Below are 27,035 nucleotides of genomic sequence, written 5' to 3'. Positions count from 1 at the left end.
TGTATTTAAATTATTCATGAATATTCCCAAACACAATAGGTGCGTTCCACTTGAACCATGGCTACAGGCGGCGTTCAACGAGATTAGCCGGTTGCAGTCGGGGGAGGAGTTGAAAACATAGTCATTACATAAAACACTTCATGATCAACAGAAACACACATACTCTATCACAGATGAAGTGAATAAAATGCACTATTTGTCAAATACATAGGCATTTCAGAAACGTTTTCATGAGCAACAGAAACACTTTTTTTATAGTGCTTAATACAGCGCCATCTGTTCAAGAATAAAGTTCAACAAACATACTATTTAAATACCAATAAAGTAGGGCTATATATGCTTTTATTAGTGTTTTTTGATTTTTTTTTTGACTCAATATAACATTGCAACTACAGTAAACAAAGAGAAGTTTTTACTGTTCTAAAAACACAGATGTTAGAATAAACACATGTGATCATTGTCATGTGGTGAATCTGGTGAAGCTGTGTTGTCATCAAAGATCCTGCAGCCGCTCTGGAGAAACTGTGCCGGCTGAGTCAGCCGACTGCTCTTGGAGTGCTATCGTGGTACTTTGATGCCACACATGACAGCGATATGGCATCGGTACAGTCTCAAGTCAAGACAAAATTTCTAACCAGCATGCACTGCTTCAAGTCAGATTGTGATCGACCTGCGCAGTGCTGCATGAAGTCAAACACACCTACTGCCCTTTCAGAATCTAAGCTGACATAATCCGTCACAAGACACACGACCATGATCAAACATGAATTAACACTAAGGCCCTGTCCCAAACAGAACACTTCATGTGCACTTGCGGTCCTACGGACTTACAATGGCCGCCGCATGCATGTGTCCGTTAAGTCCACCATGTCATAGGGCAGGGGTCGGCAACCTTTTCTGCATGACCTGCCGTTTTTAATTTTTATGGTTAACCACTGTGCCAACATCGCCCAACCCCCCCCAATAAGACCATACTGAACACCACTGTATGTATTTATGTGAGACAAGGCTAATGCATTAAAACCGATCAGTTTAATCACTGTTCTATTAATGTGCTGTATTAATTGATGCATGCATGCACACACAGAGATCTGAGATCGATGTGCAAAAAGTAACATTCAAAAGCTCAGAAACTTCTCAGCCACGCGCCTTTTATTAATCGATACTGAATCGCTACATTATATTTCTTAGCAACGAGGGGGTAAAATCGCTGTTTTCAGTAACTAAACAGCTGTATTGTTTGTAGAGAGAGAGATAGACGCAGACAATTTATACATCTCTCTCTCTCAAAATGGCCATATTTCAGAAAATTTTGCATCACTTGATATAGCTGCCAGTCATTTAACATTTCTATCGTAAAACGTATCGTTAAAAGTTAAATAATATTAAATAATTTGCAACTTCAGCTTACCTTGCTCTCTTTAACATTAAACTGACGCTTCGCGCTCTGCTTCTGTCAACAGGAAGCCCCGCCTACTTTGATTTGATTGGCCATCTCATTCATTTTGACACTGACGAGCACTGTTAGACCACTGAGGCTTTGTTTAGATGCGCCTAGTATGTGCAGCAGTCTCGCGCGCATCCGTAGACTAGCGCAAGTTAATTCTCACACTTTAATAGTATTTATAGCTCCTAAAAGGCTGTGTGACTATGAGAAATTATTACCTCAAAATGTACATCAGTATGTAGTTTTGTGGTCCAGGGTCACACGTCTGCCGGTTATATCTTGTGTTTTATATATTCTACAAATGGGTAGGTTTAGGTGTGGGGTTGGGTTACATGCTCAAACGTGTAAATGAGTGAGACTGGGTTGGAACATGCAATGAGCAAATGACAGCTGCTTTTGAATTTTTTTTTTATTTTTTATTTTTTTTGCAATTCCTAAACTCTGGAATGATTTTATATTTACATTTAAACACTCTGCACAATTTAAGACTCTACATTCCAAATAAGTCTTAAAATTAGTTATTATGTGTTTAAAGACCACAGGAAACATTTGAAATGGTGCTCAAAAATGAAGTGGCCCTGCAGTTGTTCAGAGTTTGCTTACATAAACTATTAGCCTAACTATTGATATTAAGCACCCCCTCCCCTACCACATTCAAGATGTACAGTGTTCTGAATGATCATGTATTTCTGGTACATTGCTTTCATGTCATGAATGTTTCCTCAGGTGATGGAGTGTTGGAAAACCCACCATCAAACCACCCTCTGAAAGTTTATGAATAGAGGAAATGGAGCAAAATATGGATGCCCAGTCCAACATACAGACATTTATCACCCTGACGATCAATCCATCAAGCAACTTTGATAAATACCTGTGATTGATAACAATTTATGTTACTCTATTTTATTTTATTTTATTTTTTTGATTCACAAAGCTTTCAAATGGTTTATTGCTTCATATTTGTTTTTTATTTGTGTTTTTTTGAGTTTGAAAGAAATCATGCTTTTCATTTAGTGTGAACAATAAACATTATGCAATTAGATTTAACATAGATCAGGAAGAATTGAAAATATTTAAAAGTGTGAGGAAATATAAAAAGATGCAGTTGAAGAGATCTTGTTGATGGACAATAGAAAGACCTCTTGTGCTTGTGCCACAACTGATTTGTGCTTCAGGTTAATAAGTAACATACATGCCTTACTCGTCACATAGCATGGCTGCAATTTGCATGCATTTAGTGTCTTGATTCTGAATATTTTTGTACACAATACTGTATATTGCAAGCAAGCAAATAAATAAAATAAAGGGGTGCACCAAAAAAAAAGAAGATAAAACTGTATACCACACTTTTGATGCTTTGAGTAAAAAACTGTCAACATTTTAAACCAATTCAGACTGATTTATTTTACCCCACATGCTTCACAGTACATTACCAAAATAAATAAAGAAATAAAATAAAATAAAATAAATTAAAAATAAACCATTCCAGAAATAAGAACTTTCAGCTTCTCCATACATGCACACATTAATGCCTTCTAAATACATGCTAATTGTTGTTCCAAGACAGTTCATTTGTATTACCATATTATCAGATACCAGAGGACACACTCAAAGGTCTTGTGCAGTCCATCCCTTGAAGAGCTGTTTTGGCAGCAGAGCAGGGACCCAGTGCATGTGGTTGTAATTGATCGTGGGTCATATTTATGTAGCCCTCTCCCGTTGAATGGCTCAAATGATAAGTATGTCTAGGGAGAATTTCAATACAAAAAAAGTAAAATTTTGGGTGAGAGTTACATCTAAATGGGCTGCAACAACTAATCGATAAAATCAAATATTATCGATAATGAATATAATCAACAACTATTCTCATTTTCAATTATTCAGGTCTGCCTACAGTGCACGTCCAACTTCAGCCGGTCACATCAAATTAAAAATAGTGTAGGAAACAGAATGAGATGCTGTGGGAGAAGTATGTGAACCAAGCTGCCCAAAACATGATAATTCTTTATTTTAAGCTTTAAACTAACTTAATGCATTTGCGTAATGGCTTGCCCTGTCAGGCAGTGAGACAGATGTGTGTGCATCCTCAGCACAAAAACTTTGTTTACGTTCATATCCTTAACTGTAAATGTCACAAATTCACGCAAGCATTTCCATTTTTGCATAAAGGCCTGCCCTGACAGTCTGTAAAAGTTTGAATCTGAATGAGTGCCGGCACGGCGGACACGTGCTCGGTGACCAAGGGAGACAATTAATAGGCTATTCAGTGCAAAACATTCATTGTGCTGAAATACCTGTTGTTGAATGGTAAACTTAGGTTTAAAAGTCAACATGTAGTGAACGCATTTTATGAGAGTATAGGAACTGAAAACAGTGTGTAATTGTCTGAATATAAATATCAGACACTTCATAACTGTCTTTTACAGGATAAAGAAAAGACAGTGAAGCCGGGCTCACACTACAGGATTTTTAAAATCTTAAACGTCAAGAATCAGTTTATTCCATCTCCACTATCCAACGGATCCGTACAGCAGCTGTTTTGAGGTTGTGCATTGGCTATTGTGAAAGAACTGATGTAATCATATAGCCATCATCATCCAGATTTAAATCCTGATTGGGGCAGCTCTGATTTTAGTGCGAGCAGATCGGGAGATGCAAGATTCAATCGGTGAACACCTCACATTACCAAATAATCTGCGCCGAACATCGGGATGGTACATGGTACACCCTGTGGTGCGGAATTTACCATGTATTGCCTTCTTTTGACGTGGCTTCTGCTTCTTCAACATCACCGTCTCTAAAAAAACACTGTCCAGAAATCCCATGTAATCCTTTTTCTCCAACTTTCTTTTCAAATGAACTATGGCTAGTTGCTTATTGTTCGGTAACTGAGGATGTTCTCTAAAAGGTAGGGGTATTTCCACTAGGGCTGTAGTACTCGAGTCCGGACTCGAGAATTTTTTGTATTGTCTCGGACTTGTCTTGGACTCGTTGATGTTTGCACTCAGGCTTGTCTCAGACTTGAGCATTGGACTCACCAAATGTTCTTGTTGGTCTCGACCAAATCCAGCTTTTTCTCCTTCAAAACAATACCACATTTATATGTCGCGCTTGAAGCCCAGGACACACCAAGCCGACGGTCAGCCATTTGCCAACGTCGGGCTAATGGCGAGCGATGGTCTCACTAGTTTGTTTGGTGTGTTCCACTTGTCGGCTCTCATCAGGCTCATGTCGGCCCGATTCAGCATGTTGAATCGGCGTCGGGGCCATCGGCGAGAGAGCGCGCTCTGATTGGCTGTTAAGCTACGGTTCAGCTAGTGAATCAAAGCACGAGGAGAAAAACAGAAGTGGCAAACAAAGCAAATGACGAAGTTAAGAGGGACCACAAATAAGCCGACTGTCATTTGGTCACATTTCTCATTAAATTTTGCAAACGACATGGCCGTGTGGAACGAGGCAGTTGAAGATGAACTGATCAGCTTGATTCAGGAGGGGCCAGCTCTGTACGACATCACCGGAAAACGATATGCAAACCAAGTGGTGAAAGCAAACAACAAGCTTGTTATATCAGGTAAGAATTATTTTGAGCTATCATGTCTTTAGCAGAAATGTATTCATTTTGCTTTGTTCGCTTGTGCATAATACATAGCATTTTGTGCATGTGTGTGCTTGCCAAAAATCATGACAGGCTTATTTTGGTTTATTACATAGGCAGTTCTTTTATGTACTAGCGTCTAGATCCACAAATATAAGAGCTAAAATAACTCTTGTTGGTGTAACAAATTAGCTCAAAGTAAGATGTACATAATTAATCATAACGGGTTATTATTAATTACATTCCTCTTCAGGAATTACTTATAGCATTATATCATTAATAGTACAATAAAATGATTTGTTCGTCCGCAGGATGGACAGTGTTAATCATTTATTGATTCTAAGTAAAATTATTTCTCTGGACACGAAAAATAATTTTACTACTAATACATTGCTCCCAGAGCATGTAACGAAACCGGAACGTTAAAGTGACCTCATCCTGTGAGCAGCAAACACAGACAACCAAGTGTGAATACATATGGGTGTTTATTAAACTACACTACAGGGGAACATGTAACATCTGACTAAACACAAACATACACACATTAAACATAGATGCCAACGCAAGGAAGGCATGGATAGAGAGAGAGAGAGTGCAGCAGAGAGAGAGAGCGCACTGCAGAGAGTGAGAGAGCGTGAGAGAGCGAGCGCTCACGCGCAAGAGAGTGGAGAGTCATGCCAGTATTTACTCATAAACTAAATCACAACCTGTTAAGAACCATCAAAGAATCTCATCACCTTAATTAAAAGGGGTCAAAGCCTAGAAGCGCATCTAAATAGTTAACAAGCGGTTACTTGCATTGGTTCTGTAGTTGCTGAGTAAAGTGTCCCGGTACATGTATAATGCGTAGATTTCTGTTGAATCTTGTTAGGAGTGAAACCTTCGTCATTTCATCCATGGGTTGACTGCTCCGAAGTGAATTAACAAAGTTGCTGAAAACTGCCAGAAGATCGGACTCCCCGGAATCGCGAGGTGTCCAAGGTGATGGGCGTCTCCAGGAAACCGCAAGTTAAGAGAAGAGAACACTTTTTGGGTGTGGAAGAGGTTTTATCTGGTTTCCCAGCAACACCCCTTTTGGTTGGATTGACCAATAACAAGGCATATAGTTTCAGCGGGAAAGTGTTTCTTTGTCTCAATGACACCTGATTTGCATATTTTATGGATGGAGTGATGAACTGGTTATCTGGTAACCCAAACTATGATACAAATAGTATGATGCATTTTAGGCTCACATAGTAGATATTTAGCTAAGGCAAACCGATAGGTTTAATTAGGTACCAAGAAAGATATGCAAGACAGATAGAAACATAAAGATAAATTCTTATGCTTGAATATAGGTCAACTAATACGACTAGAGAATCATAAATATGCTAATATGAGCTGGGAAACATACAAACACACAGGAATATATCGTATACATTTGGAATGGCTTATATCCTGAGTTAGATGCAAGAAGGTTTAAGTGTGTGTGTGTGTGTGTGTGTGTGTGTGTGTGTTTGTGCGAGCGACATGGTGAGGTCTTTTCCTCTGCATGCTTTGGCCATTGAAGCTGATTAAGATCTCTTTGAAGCTTATGAGTCCGAGCTAGGAATGTAGAGGTGTTCCTGGTGATGCTCAAACAGGCCCCCAAAGGTGTCAATGGCACTGTTTGATGCAGACTCATTGGCTCTAAACTGTGATTTACATGAGGTCAGTCAGTAGATTAAAAATCTTTCTGAATATTAGAATAAATGTGTTATGATCTACTCCATACGTTACATTGGTACAGCAAATGTGTAATCAACATAGTAAAATTATACTTTATCTTTCAGAGAAAGAGCTCAGGAAAAGGTGGGATTCACATATGCGATACAAAAAACTTGCACCTTCAGGAAGCAGTGGAGCTCAGAAGACTGGCAGACAGCAATGAATCTTGACCCGGCTGCAATTTTTGGAGCCACACACACAAAAAAAGGAGAGCACATCCAAAGTAAGTTTACAGAATAATTTATTTATTTTTGAGTAAAAACTTTATTGGGACTGACAACTGAAAATGACCTACCTAACATAAAATGGTAACAGTTTCTAACAACAGTGTGCTACACAGACAATTTTGGTGTCTTTAGAAAAAAGACCCTTTGGACATTACTATCCATCATCCAGAGTTGATAATGCTCAAAAAGATAAAGTTATAGACACTGAAGTGCCTTGAAAAAAAATACCACACTGACTGTTTTTTTTATTTACTTATTTCATATACAAGTACATAACATAAATAATAGACATAATCTTGACATTGTATAAGTGATTTATTTGAGCACTAGAAAAATACAAAAAAAAAAATAATTAAGTAATAAAAAGAAAAAAAGAAAAAAATAATAAATAGCTATGTATGCCAAATATATACTTAGATTAGCAGACACAGCATTCACACTGATAGCTGCTCATAGTAATCACACGCTGATGTGCGGTCATACAGATGGTAATCATACAGAGGTCTGGCTATATAGTCAATAATCACACTCTAATAGCCATTCGTATAGACACATTCACACTTATAGCTGTCATACTGTCAGTAATCACCCGCTGATTATAAGTCATTCAGATGGTAATCATACAGATACAGCCACATTCCCATTAGGGAAATGCAACATTAGCTGTGTGAGTGTGCAGTTGAGTCAGATGCAAGCAGCGTCAGAAGCACGCGTTTATCGCTCTATTGCTTCTATACATAAGCCTATAAGAACGTGATATCAATAGCCACATTTACATGTATTTTATTTTGTCATTCAGATTTAAAGATTCGGTGGACTGTTTACATGAGACGTTATCTAATCCGATGGTGTTTACATGTGCTCGTGCTTTCGATTTTGTGCAAGTGGCCTAGGATGACTTACAAATTACCAGAAGAAGAGAGAGAGAAAAAAACGCCACTTTTGCATTAATATTTTTAATAACTGTTCGCACTTGCTTGGAATAAACAGACTAATATTTGAACCTCTAGTGTTCATTCGTGCGCTCAGTCATGTGGCCAGAACACGATAGATACACACTACGGCATTGGGGCCATACACAAGTATATGCCGTATGCTTACTTTTTTCCCGGGCCATTTGCGTATTACAACTTCTAAAAGTTCAGTATCTGCGTATACCATCGGTATACCCACTTGTTTGTTGCTTCGCAAAGTCCATAATCTACTATCATGAATCGTTCCTCTTTAATGGTGTACCATATAGTTGTGTGAAACTCGTGATTCTTTGTTGTAATTGGTGCATTATCACTTCTGTCATTCCACCTTTCCCCGCACATCATCCACTGAGTGCGCGTGTCCGCTGCAGCGAGAGAGCTCCGCTCAAATGCCATCGGGAGCACCGGGACATTTCTGGACTGCTTGAGTGAGAGCTGATCGCTGAAGCGAGGGAAACCTCCCCCACATTAGGCACTGTTTTTAAATTACACCAAACTGCAAGAAGTGTGAACCGGCGCTATGCACTGCATCCACCAGCTACACGCAAGAGCAGAGTCTCCCACACAGCGCTGCGTTTGCGCAACAAAGTGATAAACCGCACAAGTTGCTTCATCCATTCAGATGTGACACAGAATTATTGATATTGTCATGTTGTGTGATATGAGAACATTAAAGGTTCTGTAGTGATCCTGGCTGAAAACATCCACGATAATGTTAACTGCATGAGAGCTGGGAAATGCCAACAGGCCTACACAGGCATGTCAGTTCAGCAAGGGGAAATAACCGTAGCCTAAGACCCTCTGTAATGCAACTCTGAAATGAATTGTATTCTGATATATAAAAAATTCTGTACTTAGTAAATGGAAAAATACACAATTTGTCACAAAGTTTTGCTAAACAATAAATCATGGGCGGCTTTATGAACGCAGATAGTGTACAAATGTGTTTTATGAATCTGTAATAATTCATAGGCCTACAAATGACAAAGGCAAATTTTGGTCAAACTGTTGTTTTCATTGAGCTATTCACTAGCCTATCATTGTGTGTTTCTAAGCTGAAAAGCAGTACATTGTGCTTCATTTATTACATCAGCTTTCTGCTCTGGTCATGAGAGTAGAAATGACTGTTCACAACACAGCAAGTGTTATCCATTCTAATGTGTGTTATTGTATAATTGGAATTTTATTTTCTACGTCCACTATTTCCCAGTCTCTACGGTAATGTCAGTGTTTACAAATCACAGAATGCACAGCGTTGCCGACATCACGTTCCCATTCTGATGACTACGACTATTGATGTGATACATAGATACAAAGTAATTGGTTTAACACGTTTACATTGCAGGGTTTTAATTTAGTACGGTTTATAGAAGGTTCCCACCCTTCTCAAACCGATTACCATTTCGGTTTGGGCAATTTTATTCCGACTGAGGTGTTTATATGGAGCATTTTCATTCAGATTCGACTGTCATTCTAAGTTTCCGAAGGGTGTGTGCTTCCCCTGTTGGACTACCACCCTCCATTATGCAATTTACAGCATTAATGCATATTACATGCTCCTCGTGCCGCAGCAAGGGGTCGTATGCTTCCCCCTTTACAATCACACATTTGCTTTAAAGGGGGGCTACAATGGTGTTTCATGGATTCAGAGTTGTTCACAGTGTTAAAGAGATGGATTTTCGTGTTAAACATGGCCAGTTTGGATGAATGGAGAATTTCTGTGCCGAAAATCTTACTTCTGGGTGGTACAAGTTTCGGCAGGTTTTTTTTCGATCATGGATCTAATAACATAGATGATGGTGGAACTCCTTATGAGCATTTCTTTCGGGAAAGCATGCCCGTGCACACGTCGACCAGAGGATAGTGGGACCTCGCCCATAAACGCGCTTCATCTGGAAATTGTTGGCAGCGCTGCATAGGATTTGTTCGAGAATGTCTCCAAATAAGTGTGTGTTGGATGTGAGGGCAAAGTTTACCGTATTCAGCTTCTCAAAGAACCCAGTGTTACACAAACCGTGGATGCAGTTTGCTTTTCCGGGGCAGCAACGGAGTGTAGCAAGTGGTGTTCATGTCATTTCAGTGATGGATGTTTTATAAACAAGACCAGGTTGACGCTGGATTTGCACATCGTTTGCTATTAAAACATGGTGGAAGACCCCAGTCAGGTAAGTACAACTGCATCAGATATCTGTCTTTTGTTGGAAATCAGCACATAAGTGAATATATGTTAATGGAAACAACACAAAACATCAGAATTATAGCTCCGCCCACAGGATGCCTCCAGGAGCTCGTTTTTCCCGGAGGGAATCGGAAGCTGTATTTTTCTTTTACAAATATGAGAAAACTAAAAGACTTTTGTAGATAAGGATGCAGTACTACTCTATAGGTACTCAAGATTAACATGAGATTAGGTGAAACTGTGTATGTTATGTACCCTTTAGGCATTTTAAGAAACATGATTGTTGCACATCCTCGACTGCTTAACTTGGGGTGACGCTTCCCCCTTTACGTGATTTTTACAGCCTGTTAGACACTTAAAATTGGATAATATACAACTGCCATTGTATTAGACTGCTGCTGCTGCTAGGGGTGTATGCTTCCCCCTTTACAATCACACAGTTGCTTAAAAAAATTAAGAACATGCTTGTTGCATATCCTCGATTGCTTAACTTCGGGTGATGCTTCCCTATTAATGTGATTTTACAGCATGTTAGACACTTAAAATTAGATAATATACAAACTGCCATCATATTAGACCACTGCTGCTGCTGCTAGGGGTGTATGCTTCCCCCGTACATTCAAATATTTGCATAAGCAGCTTAAGCAACATGCTTGTTGTATGCTTCCTTTTTGAGTTGGGGTGAAGCTTCCCCCATAAATATAGTATCAAGCAACATTTCTCATTGCTGGCCATTCAAATTGCATCAGTTGTGTTGGGGAGTTGGCATATGGTTGTTTTGGGGGGTTGTCTTGCTGCTCTCCCCGCTCTGTCCAAGCATGGCTGCATGGACAGGCATGTGGAGTCTTGCCCAGAACATAACCATACTGCCAACACTAACTGTATGCAATATAATTGTCATAAATATACTTGACTGAAGTGGTTCTGATTGAAATTCAGCATCGCGTTAGTTCAGTCAGGCCACGTTAGTCACGCTTGCATCAGCTGACAGTCAGCTGTTCCTGACGTGTACCATTCCAGTCTTGACACCTATCACATGCGGTCTATTTAAATTCCCATTCTTCAGAGTCTCTTCCGTCGCATCGCTGCTTGCAAATAACTCCCTCCTCCAACCCCAACTCCACCTCCACCAACTGAACCTGTAATCCAATCTAACTTTGTTCTTTCTTTACAGTCTCTTCATTGGAAGCAGTCTCCATCACATTTCCTTTACAACTCATGTAATTGTGAATTGTAATTATGTATGCATATAATGGTTCTGTTCTGTACCCTGGGGAGGTTGTCTTGCTGCTCTCCCCGCTCTGTCCAAGCATGGCTGCATGGACAGGCGTGTGGAGTCTTGCCCAGAACATAACCATACCGCCAACACTAAATGTATGCAATATAATTGTCATAAATATACTTGACGGAAGTGGTCCTGATTGAAATAAAGTACTGGCATAGATCATCCCTGCTCCGCTTGGCTCTTGTTGTTGTATTGGTGGTGTTTGGCAGTGGGGCCTGCAGTAAGTCTGGGTCTTGTCTCCATCTTCCTGGAACAGTGTCATGATCTGGCCCTTCCTGCTCGATTCCTTGCATGTATAGCTCACCGCATTCTGTCCGCAGAAAGTTGTGCAGAGCACAGCAAGCTAAAACAATGTCCTCCACTTTGGCAGTATCTTGAATGTTAATGGTGTTTAGAAAGACTCTAAAACGATTTGCAAGGATACCAAAAGCATTTTCTACCACCCTCTGAGTGTGAGGGAATTACTACTGGACCCAAAATTACAGACAGACACAAGTGAATAAGTCTTTGAAAGTTTATTTTCAGTTTCTTTAATATCAATGTTCTCAGGATGCTGGCAGGTCCTATCCAGGCCAGAAGGTGGCTACAGTGGAGTAAGCAATGGGTCAGTGATGGGACTATAAAATCAGAGGAAGGTCTGGAGGTTAGCAAGTTAGATGTTGAATGATTCCAAGCAGGAACTGAGTGAATCGGCAGGGTAGAGTTCACAGGCTTCAAGGATCTGATTCAGGAACTGGCTGGAATGTTCACCAATGAGCTGATGAGACAATCTGGCAAGGAGGTAAGAGCAAGACTGTCTTATATAGTTAGGGAGACAGGTGAAACCAATGAAGGAAATTAGAGAGGAGTTACGAGGCCAGGAACAGGAAGCTGGATGCTAGTTGACAAAATAAAAGTCTAACAGGAAGTGGTGACAGAATCATGACACTGAGGTCATGAAAGTCTATAATTGAAGATCCGTTGCTGAGCTGATAGTCTGCGGTTTGGATATGGCTTCATGAAATACTCCTTCAAGGGAAATGCCTCATCTGCCACAATACAATAAGGAGCCAGCTGGTCAGAACCAGGAAGTGGTGCAGGGGCAGGGATGTTGACAGTTCTAATTTCTAGGGCATTCTGTAGTGAGCACCCCCCAAACACTCCGCCATCAGAAATCCGTCCATTGCACCCAACATCTACATACAGGTACCTGTAAATGCTGTCAATCAGTGCCATTAGAACTACTGAAAATGAATGCTTGTAATTGTAGAATGTTGATCCCATGCAGGAGGTGGGCGAATGTAGATGTGTTTTCCGTCCAGGGCACCCAGGCAGTTTGGGAAGTTCCACTGAGTCTCAAATCCATGTGTTACTTGCTGCCACTGTTCCACTGTGTCAGGGCACTGAAATACAAAAAAAAAATAGAGCACATCCAATCTAAATATTAGGGTAAGCTTACAGAATAAATAATTTAATTTTGAGTAAAAACTTTATTGACTTTATTTACTCCTCGACAGCAACCAGTCTGGCTTCAGAAATGGACATTCAACTGAGACTGCCTTGCTCTCAGTTGTTGAAGCCCTAAGACTGGCAAGAGCGGAATCCAAATCTTCAATACTTATCTTGCTTGATCTATCTGCTGCTTTTGACACGGTTAACCACCAGATCCTCCTGTCAACCCTACTGACAAAGGGCATCTCAGGAACCGCACTCCAGTGGTTTGAGTCTTACCTATCAGATAGGTCCTTCAAAGTATCTTGGAGAGGTGAGGTGTCAAAGTCGCAACATCTAACTACTGGGGTGCCTCAGGGCTCAGTTCTTGGACCACTTCTCTTCTCTGTCTACATGGCATCATTAGGTTCTGTCATTCAGAAACATGGCTTTTCATACCATTGCTATGCTGATGACACTCAACTCTACCTCTCATTCCATCCTGATGATCCATCGGTAGCTGCTCGCATCTCAGCTTGTCTAACAGACATTTCTTGCTGGATGAAGGACCATCACCTTCAACTCAACCTTGCCAAGACAGAACTGCTTGTGGTTCCAGCAAACCCATCGTTTCATCACAATTTCACCATCAAGTTAGGCACATCAACCATAACTCCTTCAAAAACAGCCAGAAACCTTGAAGTTATGATTGATGATCAGCTAACTTTCTCAGACCACATTGCTAAAACTGTCCGGTCCTGCAGATTTGCTTTATTCAACATTAAGAAGATCAGGCCCTTTCTTTCGGAACATGCTGCACAACTCCTTTTCCAAGCTCTTGTTCTGTCCAGGCTAGACTATTGCAACGCTCTCTTGGCAGGTCTTCCAGCCAGTTCTATCAAACCTTTACAATTAATTAGGGATGCACCGAATATTCGGCCACCGAAAATTTTCGGCCGAAAGCTGAATCACCGAAAAAATACGTCCGAAATGTTGTGATAACGCAAACAGAAACCGCGACCTGCACAGCGCAGACCACGAGCTCCCCGCGACATTCACTTCTAACCAGTGGGTCTTAATAGAGAACATTCTCTCTCTTCTTGCCCCCTTTGAGCTCCTCTGATGCATCTGTAGCGGACGTTATTCCTTTAATCGCAAAACTAAAGCGTCTCCTAAGCAAAGAGGTTGAGATGGACCACGGAGTGAAAACAAAGAAACGTACACTCTTAAAGTCTGTCAGCACACATTTCACAATGAGATCTATTCAGATCCTCTGCACTTCATCGTGACTGTACTTTATCCGCGTTATAAAGACCATTGGTCCCACTCTCTTGGATGCGGAAATAAAGCAGCGCGCACGAGAAATGAACCAGGCCGCGATGGATGCGGAGAACCCGCGTGGAGACAGAGACGGAGCAGCGCACGGAGAAGGAGATCAGAGCGCAGAAAAAAAGACTCGTCTCTCTGCACCCTCGTCTGATATGTTCAGTGAAATCCTGCAAGAAAGTGCCTCAAATAATAATAATACGTAGGCTATTCTGTTCTTAAGCTACTATATATGTGACTATCAGATTGTAGCCATATTTCTGCTAAAAAAAAATTTTTTTTTAAATTTTATATAAATGTTTATTTATGCCCTGGCCCTATTTAAATGCACTCTCTCAAATCTTTCTCAAATGTCAGGCAGATGACAAGCTCAACCACTCAACAGATAAATGGTTATCTGTCTGAAGTCCCCATACCCAGAAGTGATAACCCTCTTGCCTACTGGAGAAGCTAATGCACTTTCTTGTAGTAGTCCTACAGAGAAAAATTTCAAATGCACTTGACCTAAATGCACTTTGTTTTTATGAGAGAACATTTAATTTTAAAACTTTTCTGCAGGCCAGTAGGCCTGTACATTATTTTTCAATGTACACATGAGTGGGGTCAAGTTAAACATTTTAGTTTGAATTTTATTTTATACTGTGCATTGTTGCAATGAGCTAAATAAATATTTGCATAATTTGTAATTGATTTATTCTTTGAAACTTTAATATGAATTTATGCAATTGCAATGCCTTGATTTTAGTAAAGTTAGTACACAGTCATAGCCATAAATGCAATGGTACTAATAATTGGCATAATTTCTTTCGGTGTTTCGGTTTTCGGCCTTGGTTTCCTCTTTTTCGGTTTTCGGTTTCGGCCAATAATTTTCATTTCGGTGCATCCCTACAATTAATCCAGAACGCAGCAAGATTAATTTTTAATGAGCCGAAAAGAATACACGTCACACCTCTGTTTATCAATTTGCACTGGCTACCAATAGCTGCTCGCATAAAATTCAAGGCATTGATGTTTGCATACAAAACCACCACTGGCTCTGCACCCCTTTACTTAAATTCATTACTTCAGACTTATGTGCCCTCTAGAAGCTTGCGTTCTGCAAGTGAACATCGCTTGATTGTGCCATCCCAAAGAAGCACAAAGTCACTTTTAAATGTTCCCTCCTGGTGGAATGACCTGCCCAACTCAATCCGAGCAGCTGAGTCCTTAGCCATCTTTAAGAATCAGCTTAAAACACATCTCTTCCATCTTTATTTGACCCTCTAACTTTTTCACTCACTATTCTAATTCTATTTAAAAAAAAAAAAAAAAAAATATATATATATATATATATATATATATATATATATATATATATAACTACCTTTCTAATCTTTTTGTATTCTATCTATTTTCTTTTCATTTATTATACAATTATAAAAAAAAAGACCTCTAACACTAGCTTGCTCTATTCTTTTTCTATTCAATCCTTCCATTGTCCTATTTATTATATTATTTAAAAGCCCTTGCTACGTATACTGTGTTTAGGCTAACTGAGACTTGTTATAGCACTTATATATCATTGCTCTTTTGTTGTTTTTGATTGCTTCCATTGTCCTCATTTGTGAGTCGCTTTGGATAAAAGCGTCTGCTAAATGACTAAATGTAAATGTAAATGTAAATGTATTGCTTCTTTTATTTAACACAGTTATATATACTGTATGGTTTCAACACATTTTCCAGTGTCAATCAAACACTTTTGTAGCCATTTTCTAAAACCATAAACAAAAACCAAACAACAAATCTACATCAAATTTCTATAAAAAAGGCTTATTACACTTCCTCGTTGCATTAAATTGTTACTATATTATAAACAATTAAAAGTATGAGTTTGTTAGTAGACTTGCCAAAATATAGAACTAGAATTTCAAGCTAGCTCAATCACATTATTCAAAATGAAAGTACATCTACCTTAAACTTAATATGGGTAGTATAAACAAAGGAAAAGGTGTTATATTGCTTTTAGCTTGCATAGCTGTTGCCAAGAACCACAGTGTAATCATGAGGCGTTCCCCGATGGAGATATAATAACGGTAGTTTGTGTTTTGCCAACGCGTGGAAAACACTAGGCTGCTGCTTTCTTCTTCTTTCCAAAGCACTCTGTAGCCTGTGCTCTATGCTTGCACTTCCATGGCGTCTGCCGTTGCTAAGCAACCATGACCTGCGCTCTCCATGAAGACACGGATGTTTCAGCAAATGATAAATGGATTTCGAGCAATAAAAATCCATTTTTTTAGTAGCTATCCTTGTACAGCTATGATCAGCTGTTACTCCATCTTGGCTTAGCTTTCAAGTTTGCGTTTGGTCTCGTACTCTATCAAATACGTTGTCAGTGTCGTGCTTAGACCTTTGTTGTGGTAAACAGTAAAGTGTGTTCAGCTGAATTCAATTTCCATTTTGTCTGACGGGTATAAAAAAAGGTTAGTAAGTCCTCCTGTTAAGCCCTCCTCGTGTGAAGACCGAAGAGTGTAAAGACCATCGACTCTACCGTGCAATTCCACCGGGCAAGGGATATAAGTATTGTTTTGATTAATCCTTTTTCCTTCTACGTGTTTCACTTCTGTTTCAGTTTTTATAACCAATTCTTACTATGTGTTTCCAGATCCCTACTATCACTACCACTCGCAAACCACACATCACACAATGTAGGCAGCGCAATCTTAACAACCTGCACACACTTTGCCTATGTCTGCTAATACACTACTTTCTTTTTCTATTGGTCTCTGGAATTGCCAGTCTGCTGTAAACAAAACCGATTTCATTACTTCTATTATTAGTCATTCAAAGCTTAATCTCATGGCCCTGACAGTAAAGCCCTGCATTTCAGCCCGAGCCCGACGGGCCCCGACTTATTTACGCCCCTAGGGCCGGGCTTCGGGCCAATTTTCACGTCATAGTTCACATGCGGGCCGGGCCTCGGGCCTTTATTGGGTTATCCTTCATTTTATATTCTTAGACATTAAAAAAAAAAAAAAAAAAAAAGAGAGAAGCTGACGTCGACGATAGAAAAACAAACATAGAAAGACATTTCATAACCTCATAACTTTCATAATCGGATAATTACATTGACATATGACTGACATGACAGTCTCACACACACACGCACACAGAAGGTTTTCCGTCAGCGCGACCCACGATTCACCTCATGTGCAAATAATGGAGAATATTAAGAGAAAAATCGCAGATGGCCAACTTAAAACGGTAAAAAAGCACCAGAGGAAAGGCAAACTTCTGGGCAGTTTTTCAAATCGTGACAACCTTAAATGATGAGCCAACTGGTTATGCACAATGTACAATTTGCAAGGCTGTGCTAAGCTAGCGATAGTAAGAAGACGGGATCATCTCATTTACAAAGACATTTTGAGCGTGGTGGATGTATTGGTAGCGGACCAACCAGCAGCAAACAAATGAGTGTGAGTGATTTCCCTGCCAAACCAACTCCTTCTAGGGTGAAATCACTGATCACAGATAAATGCGTGAATTTCTGTTGTATGGACATTCGGTCATTTGAAACGGTAGCAGGGAACGGTTTCATCCAGTTAGCGCAAGAGCTAATAAATGTAAGTGCAGCCCATGGACGTCTGTCAGCAACAAGTTTACTCCCTGACTCCACCACAATCTCTCAAAAGTGCAAAGAACTGGCAACTGCTAAGAGAGGGGACGTGGTTGAAGAAATCAAGGGGGTCATGTCGTTGATAAATGTGGGCATGACAACTGACATGTGGACGGATGATCACCGTAAAATAAGCTACATGTCAATCACATGTCACTATGTCACACCACAGTATGACATGAAGAGCAGGGTACTCACCACAACAAGCTTCCCAAACGAGGCCAAAACAGCAGACAATATTCGAAAAGAGTTGCAGCAGCAATTAGTCTCAGTCCTTGGATTTGATGCCTCGGTGATGAATTGTGTTGTCTGGGTAACCGATCAGGGCGCTAATTATGTTGCAGCTCTTCGCCCATACCGGCGCCTGGACTGTCAAGACCACCTGTACAACACTGTCCTCCGGCATGCCTTGAACCCAGATGAGCTTTCAGAAACAATCCCAGAAGTAGCAGAGACCCTGCAGGCCGCCAAGACTTTAGTCCGATATTTAAAGCAGTCAGGTCTGACAAGCCAGTTGTCAAAAACTGTCAAACAGATGGCAGAAACCAGATTTAGCACCGTATTTCTCACCCTGGAGTCAATTGAGTCAGTCTACGCAGAGTTACAGGAGATACTTCAGAGCCGTGGTGAGAGCCAGCGACTACACGATGTGTCCCCTGATGTGCTGGCTTTCCTGGTGCAATTTCTGCGCCCGTTCTACGACGCACAAAGGGAGTTGGAGGGGGATAAATACCCAACCACTGAACCTCGTCGTGCCCTGGCTTCACAAGCTGAAACTCCATTGCCAGCCAGATGTGTCGGACACTCCTTCCCAAGCAATTATCCGCCAACGACACCTTGAGTGGATAATAAAGAAAGTACACATCCAGCCACTTCACAAACTGGCCATATTCTTATGGCCAAAGTTCAGTCAGTTAAGGATGTTTACCAACGCCGAGAGGGATGACATTTTTCAGCTGGCCAAAACGTCAGATAGCCCGCTTTAGAGAGGAGGGGGACGGCAGTGCAAGGAGCGGATCAAGCAGCCGGTGAGATTTTCTTTTAAGTGTGTGTATTATTATTATTATTATTATTATTATTATTATTATCAGGCCTATTAATATTATTATTATTATTTCACTTTTTTTGCACCTGCAACCATACCAAGTCACTTATTATAGTAGTAGCTATTATAGGCCTCTAAATTAATGTATTAATCATAGCCTACTTGGCCAACTAATAATTATAAAATAATGATGATTCATGCAGCGGCGAGCATTTCTGTGTCTGCACCTGTTGCTGCGGGCCACGCAGCAAAGAAGAGAGCGCTGGCCGAGTTTGAGGAAGAGTGGGAAAACATTGTGGAGCAGGACGAGGATGACGACGAAGTACAGCAATACATGCGCCTCAATCACAACTTGGAAGGTGATGGACTAGATGTGCTGCTCTGGTGGAAACAGCACGAGACCCTGCTACCGCAACTGTCAAGACTGGCTCGCTCTGTGTTTAGTGTCCCCGCCAGCAGCAGCAGCAGCAGCAGCGAACGTGTCTTCAGCGCAGCAGAAAGAGTGATAGAAGAGAGGAGGACTGGGTTAAAACCTTCCACTGTGGATGCTATTCTTTTTCTCCACGATGCTCTGTAAGAGACTGTTCTAACTTTTCGTTTGATTGGACTTTATTTTCGTTTAACTGTTGGAAACTACTGATGTTTTTAGTTTGATTGGACTTTATTTTCGTTTAACTCTTGGAAACTAATGGAAAAAAGAATGGCCATGTTCTGTGGTGCATTTTTGAGGTAAGATAACCTGCAAGTTTGTTTTTAATTGACACGGATCGGGCTAGGGCCTGAGCATCTCAGGCCAGGGCCGGGCTGCGAGCGCTGTTGCGAGCAGCCTGAGGCCCTGAGCCTGCCTCAGTATTTCAAAAAATGTTGTTTTACTCACTGTGGTTCAATAAATAAACGTTTATTAAACTAACTTTCTGTGTGATATGCTTGAAGTGTTTTATATCTATGGATTTTATTGTAGCCAAGTAAAGTATTAGCGTTGATTTGAGAGGCTAAATTGATCAAACATGGTTTACTCGCTGTCAACTCGGCTGCTTAATCGTCATTTAAAAAAAAATGCTCCAAACATTTGTCTAAATTAACTTAATAAAGAAATGAAAAGAAACATAACTAACAAAACTGACCTATTGTAATGGCTGCAAATAGGGCAGGCTGCCGCTGTGTAATGAGGAAAAAAGAAAAAGAAAAAAAACGGGCTCGTGTCGGACTCGGGCTGATAATTCTGATGAGCTGTCGGACACGGGTCGGGCTAGGGCCTGAGCGTCTCGGGCCAGGGCCGGGCTCAGGCCTAGATTTGAGGCCCGTGCAGGGCTCTACCTGACAGAGACCTGGATCAAACCAGAGGACACTGCTACACCTGAAGCACTCTCCAATAATTTCTCATTTTCCCAGTCCCCCCATTTGACTGGAAGAGGTGGAGGTACTGGTCTGCTTATCTCTAATGATTGGAAATTTAATCCTTTACCATCTTTGGGTATCAAGAGCTCCTTTGAATCTCGTTCAGTAACTGTTACCCACCCTCTTAAAATACATTTTGTAGTTGTCTATCGACCCCCAGGACCACTAGGTAGCTTTTTGGATGAGTTAGATGTGCTGCTCTCAACCTTTGCTGAGGATGGTACTCACCTAATTATGCTTGGAGATTTCAGCATCCACCTAGATAAACCTCTGTCTGCTGACTTCCACACTCTGCTTGCCTCTTTTGATCTCAGCCGAGTGTCAACTACTGCTACTCACGAATCAGGCAACCAACTGGACCTTATTTACACACGACACTGCTCCACTGATCATGTACTGGTTACTCCACTCCACACCTCAGATCACTTCCTCCTCACTCTTAACCTCAACATGGTCCGTGACACATCACTTACCCCTCCACATGTCATCTTTTGACGTAACCTACGCTCACCCTCCCGGCTATCTGCAATGGTTTCATCTTTGCTTCCTTCCCCTAAACTGTTAGCATCTTTTGATGCTAACAGTGCTACTGATACTTTCTGCTCCACTCTTACATCTTGGAGCACTCTTTGCCCCTTGTCTTCCAGGCCAGCCCGTACCACCCCTTCAGCCCCTTGGTTATCTGATGTTCTACGCGAACATCATTCTAAGCTTAGAGCTGCTGAAAGGTTGTGGCGCAAATCTAAAAATACTACTGACCTTAATGTGTATCAGTCACTCCTCTCTTCCTTCTCTGCTAATGTTTTTTAGCCGCACTGGGTAGTACGTTAACGTTAGCTCAAATGATATATAGGGAATTTTAATAATTAATCAGGAATATGATTAATATATATATATCTCATGTGATAGTTACATTAAAATTATTGAAGATGAAAAATAGGTCAATTGTATATATCAATAACTCATTACAAGGCACTGTAATTTACTCATTAATATGTCAATATTCCATTCTTCATATCAATTAACGTGATATCTTTTACTGGGAATTAATGCAAATCAAACAGTGGTTTGTCCAGCAAACAGCCGAAAGATTAACTTATCAACTTTCAATAAAGTTATCACTTCTTATAATTCCAGGAAAAATAGTTTCTGGCCATGAAACCATTCTCCCGTCCTAATAAAATTTAGGTTACTGAAAAGTAACAAATAAGCTTTGTAGCTAAGATCAAACATTTCATTGACTTCGTAATGTGAGCTTTTTTGACAGAAGCAATCATGAATATATTGGCTCTTAATAATTGAACTAATAATACATCAAACTACGATTCATACAGAGTAAATATGCGTATAACAATACAAACAGTAAAAACAAATACAATACAAAACGAATAACAAATAAGAGATAGAGAGAGAGAGAGAGAGTGAAAGGGTGAGCGAGAGAAGGTGAGAGAGAAATAGGCTAGATCATATGGGATGATCGCGCAGTATGGCAAAATCACATACAGTAACCTTTTGAAAGACAACAAGGAATCAGATCACCTTGAAAAAGGGAATAGACAACCTTAAGCAGCGTTTAAATCTCTATAGAAAATAATACTTGCATGTGGGTATCTTTGTGCCTGCTAAAGACGAGCGTGTGTGTGTCATCTGTTGGAGCTGGGCGTGTTCTCTCGTGTCTTCCGGGGCGAGCAGACTCGCACAAAGTTTCAAAGGTTCAACGAATGTGGAGTTACCAAAGAAATGATTCAGAGTTCGTCTCCCTCGTGTAGGGAGAGGCAAATATGAGAATAAAACTTAGTAAAGAAAAGAAAAGAAAAACGGAGATGAAAGCTCCCTAAGGAGCAATCGCGACAGACGTTCTCTCAGACGAAGTGCCGAAACAAAAGTGCAACGAGAAAGTTCTGTGTCAGTCTCTTATGGAGCAACTGGGTTCACGCCTCTGTTCGCGTGAACAACCAATGAACGTCCATGATCTGAAGCAGGAAAAAGTTTATTTGTCTCTGGGGAGACACCCACTCAAGTGAGTTATGGTGTTGTCCGAATTCAGCAGTTATATTCCAGCAAGATGGTAATTCCAGAATAATACATTTTACTGTAATTTCCTATGTATGAGTGGTTCGGTCAAAGCAAGACGGTTAAACAGATACCAAGAATGACAGGCAAAAGTAGGAGAAACATAAAGTTACATTCATATGCAGAATTACACACATTTAAAGTTTGATTAACACACGATAAAATTGCAGATACTCCAATTTGATATGGAAGACATCTAAGCACAGAAAGGAAATACAGTCAATACATTTAGAATACATTTACTTTCCCTTGTTCCTTACAAGAATTCCTAGCGAGCTGGGCTTTTTCTGTTTCTCCCAGTTGAGTAATAAAGTTTAATGGCTTGGTCAGGAATTTAAACCCAGCCATGCTGGCACCAGGCCGGTCATCCAGCTTGCAGAGAGTTTGATTTACCTGCATGAGTTCAGGGGCTAAAAGCTTAGCTGACGACTTTGCCACGTTTTTCATAAATAAAATTAAAAACATCAGTGCACAATTTTCCACACCACAATCCATCAAGCACATCTCACAAGCAAACATACACTCATTCACATCCTTCTCTTCACTCTCTGAGGCAGAAGTCTCCAAACTCATCCTTTCTAATCATCCTACTACTTGTTCGCTTGATCCTATTCCATGTCATCTCCTTCAAGCCATTTATCCTGCAGTTGTACCTGCACTCACTCACATCATTAACATATCCCTCCACACTGGTGTTTTCCCCTCATCATTTAGACAGGCTCGTATAACTCCACTACTTAAGAAACCCACCCTCAACCCATCCATTTTAGAGAACGACAGACCAGTTTCCCTTCTTTCTTTCATTGCAAAAACACTTGAACGAGCTGTGTTCAACCAAGTCTCTGCCTTTCTCACACAGAACAACCTCCTTGACAGCAACCAATCTGGCTTCAGAAGTGGACATTCAACTGAGACTGCCTTGCTCTCATTTGTTGAAGCCCTAAGACTGGCAAGAGCGGAATCCAAATCTTCAATACTTATCTTGCTTGATCTGTCCGCTGCTTTTGACACTGTTTACCACCAGATCCTCCTGTCAACTCTACTGACAAAGGGCATCTCAGGAACCGCACTCCAGTGGTTTGAGTCTTACCTATCAGATAGGTCCTTCAAAGTATCTTGGAGAGGTGAGGTGTCCAAGTCGCAACATGTAACTACTGGGGTGCCTCAGGGCTCAGTTCTTGGACCACTTATCTTCTTTGTCTATATGGCATCATTAGGTTCTGTCATTCAGAAACATGGCTTTTCATACCATTGCTATGCTGATGACACTCAGCTCTACCTCTCATTCCATCCTGATGATCCGACGGTAGCTGCTCACATCTCAGCTTGTCTAACAGACATTTCTTGCTGGATGAAGGATCATCACCTTCAACTCAACCAGGCCAAGACAGAACTGCTTGTGGTTCCAGCAAACCCATCGTTTCATCACAATTTCACCATCAAGTTAGGCACATAACTCCTTTAAAAAAAAAAAAACAGAAACCTTGGAGTTATGATTGATGATCAGCTAACTTTCTCAGACCACGTTGCTAAAACTGTCTGGTCCTGCAGATTTGCTTTATTCAACATTAAGAAGATCAGGCCCTTTCTTTCCGAACATGCTGCACAACTCCTTGTTCAAGCTCTTGTTCTGTCCAGGCTGGACTATTGCAACACTCTCTTGGCAGGCCTTCCAGCCAGTTCTATCAAACCTTTACAATTAATCCACGCGGCAGCAAGATTAATTTTTTATGAGCTGAAAAGAATACACTTCACACCTCTGTTTTTCAATTTGCACTGGCTACCAATAGCTGCTCGCATAAAATTCAAGGCATTGATGTTTGCATACAAAACCACCACTGGCTCTGCACCCCTTCACCTAAATTCATTACTTCAGACATATGTGCCCTCTAGAAGCTTGCATTCTGCAAGTGAACATCGCTTGATTGTACCATCCCAAAGAAGCACAAAGTCACTTTTACGGACTTTTAAATTAAATGTTCCCTCCTGGTGGAATGACCTGCCCAACTCAATCCGAGCAGCTGAGTCCTTAGCCATCTTCAAGAATCGGCTTAAAACACATCTCTTCCATCTTTATTTGACCCTCTAACTTTAGCACTCACTATTCTAATTCTATTCTTAAAAAAAATATCTAACTACCTTTCTAATCTTTTTGTATTCTATCGATTTTCTTTTCATTTATTATACAATTATAAAAAAGACATCTAACACTAGCTTGCTCTATTCTTTTTTCTATCCTATCTGTTTTCTTTTTATTTATTATATTATTTAAAAGCCCTTGCTACATGTACTGTGTTTAAGCTAACTGCGACTGGTTATAGCACTTATATATCTTTGTTGATTTTGATTTCTTCCATTGTCCTCATTTGTAAGTCCCTTTGGATAAAAGCGTCTGCTAAATGACTAAATGTAAATGTAAATGTAAGTTTGTTACAGGAAAGGATGAAGCTGATTGGTTGATTCTTGTCACAAGACCCAAGGTGCACTTGTTGCATTCTGAAAAGTTTAGATGTTTCTAATTAAATTTTCTATATGTTAGATTGTGTTTTATTAATGTCTACACCTACCCCAGGCTTAAACTAACCCTTTACAATAATGAAATACTAATTATTGTTGTACAGTGTGACAAAAAATTACGCTGTATTTGTGTGTCACGGTTGGTAAACCGTGATCTCTGGGTTTTGCACACTAACCGCGCACATGCGTCATATCCCGAGCTTTGCGTGTTCAAGAGCTTTATCTCTCCACAAAGAGAGGTAAGTTGAGCTGGAAGACATCCTGACCTTAACATAAGAATTAACCTTTATATTTGCCTCTTTGGTAACACTTTACAATAAGGTTAATTAGTTAACTACATTAGTTAACATGAACTAATAATGAATATTCCTTCTACAGCATTTATTAATATTAGTTAACTTTAATTTCAGCATTCACTAATGCATTATTCAAATGACAAGTTGTTTGTTAACATTAATGCACTGTGAACTAACATAAAAGACAATGAATGAACAACTGTAGCTATTTGTATTAAGTAATGTTAACAAAGATAAATAAATAGTGTGATAAATGTAATGTTCATTGTTTGTTCATGTTAGTTAATACATTAACTAATGTTAAAAAATGACACCTTATTGTAAAGTGTCACAGAGTGTTATTCATCACAAGTAATAATCCAAAAAAAACTAAAAAAAAAAAAAAAAACCTCTACTGCTATCACACATCGCAGAATTCTTTAGATCGTGCAGGACTATTAGAAAGGCAAAATCAGTGCAAATCAGTGGATGTGTGTCTGCTATAATGATTTCAAAAGAAAGTTGATTGATCTCCTATTCAATTTCAGCACTAATAGAGGATACTACTTGGACTTGACTTGGACTCAAACCTCTTTTGACTCTGTCTTGACTCAGTCTCGACTAGTCCTGGTCTTGGACTTGTCTTAGACTCGACAAAGCTCGACTTGTCTACAGCTCTAATTTCCACATAACCTTCTTTGTTGTTGTTTTTTTTTTTCATCTAGTTGTTGAAGAAACTGAATGTCCTCTTGTGATATTGCCCTCTCCTTACAGTCTGCAATCTCGAAAGTCTGCATCCAATTTCCTGATTATTGATGCAGGTGTGATAGCTGGGAGATCCTATAAGGAAATGTGATGACAGAATCCTGCTACATTCCTAGAGCAAGTGTTGGGTGTTTTTGGATCCCACTACACTCCAGCCTAAGTTCGTTTTGACTGTGTATGGTTCATGATCCTTCTCTGATACCACTTGAGTTGGCTTCAAAACCCTTGGGAAATCATAGCCAATTAGAAGCCCTATGGGAATCCAACAAATCTGGCATCTCCTTTGCAGCACTGAGCAAGTGAATCCATCTCTGAGCCTTTTTGCAAGTAGGAATGCTATCTTGTTCCAAGGAAATGTACTCTTGAGTGTATGATGGTGGTAACTCAATATAATCTTGCAAACTGTAACCCCTTACTTTTAGTCCAGTTGCTCTGTGACAATTCTCGATTGAAGCCCTAGAAGTCATTGTGGACAGCTTTTGTGATGGCTCGTAAAAGAGGAGGAGGCAAATGCAGGCAATCAGAAGAAGTTTATTGATAATAGAGTCCAGTATGTAGGCAATGGTGAGAGAAGGTCTACGGTGGCGTGAGAAGTGCTGATGGTGAAGTCGGTGGTGAATGTGAAGGCGGTCGATGGATGAAACCAGGAACAGACCGGAACACTCACACGAAGACGACAACACGAACACAATCCAGAACACGAACACGGGAGACGGGAATAATCCAACTGGGAAGCTGAGACATGAATGAGGATCTGACAACAGACAGAGAGATGAGTGAGTTTATGTAGCTGAGTGGAGATGAGGATCAGCTGGAGCGAGACAATCAACACACAGGTGACAACAATCAACCAAACGAGCACATGGAGACTACGTGAGTACAAAAACAAACACAAAACATGACACGGAGGAACCAATGGATTTCCTACCGTGACAGTACCCCCTCCCCTAGGACGTCACCTGACGTTCCCAGCCTGCTTTACCTGTAGATTGTAATCATCAATAAGGCGGTGATCCAGTATGTCCCGAGCAGGAACCCACCTTCTCTCCTCCGGACCGTAACCTTCCCAATCCACCAAGTACTGGAATCCGCGTCCCCTCCGTCTAGAGTCCAGAATCCGA

The 27,035-nt window shown here is 40.4% G+C and overlaps 2 protein-coding genes across 3 annotated transcripts in view; both read left to right on the top strand.

Moving 5' to 3' along the window:
- si:rp71-81e14.2 (uncharacterized protein LOC100002239 homolog) overlaps positions 1 to 27,035 on the top strand; it is a 164,555-nt gene that overhangs the window by 27,901 nt on the left and 109,619 nt on the right. The window lies entirely within an intron of this gene.
- LOC122137658 overlaps positions 5,674 to 27,035 on the top strand; it is an 83,733-nt gene continuing 62,371 nt past the window's right edge. The window contains exons 1-2 of one of the 2 annotated variants that reach the window (XM_042725718.1): positions 5,674 to 6,731; positions 6,854 to 7,011. The gene's annotated coding sequence lies outside the window, so the exon portion shown is untranslated. Of the gene's footprint in view, positions 7,012 to 27,035 lie in introns of both variants that reach the window. The other variant, XM_042725717.1, reaches the window with a different exon arrangement.

The sequence above is a fragment of the Cyprinus carpio genome, chromosome B6 (genome assembly GCF_018340385.1).
Source record: "Cyprinus carpio isolate SPL01 chromosome B6, ASM1834038v1, whole genome shotgun sequence".
Classification (NCBI taxonomy): Eukaryota; Metazoa; Chordata; class Actinopteri; order Cypriniformes; family Cyprinidae; genus Cyprinus; species Cyprinus carpio.
Note: the sequence above shows the minus strand (reverse complement) of the source record. Positions and strands in the feature narration are given on the sequence as shown.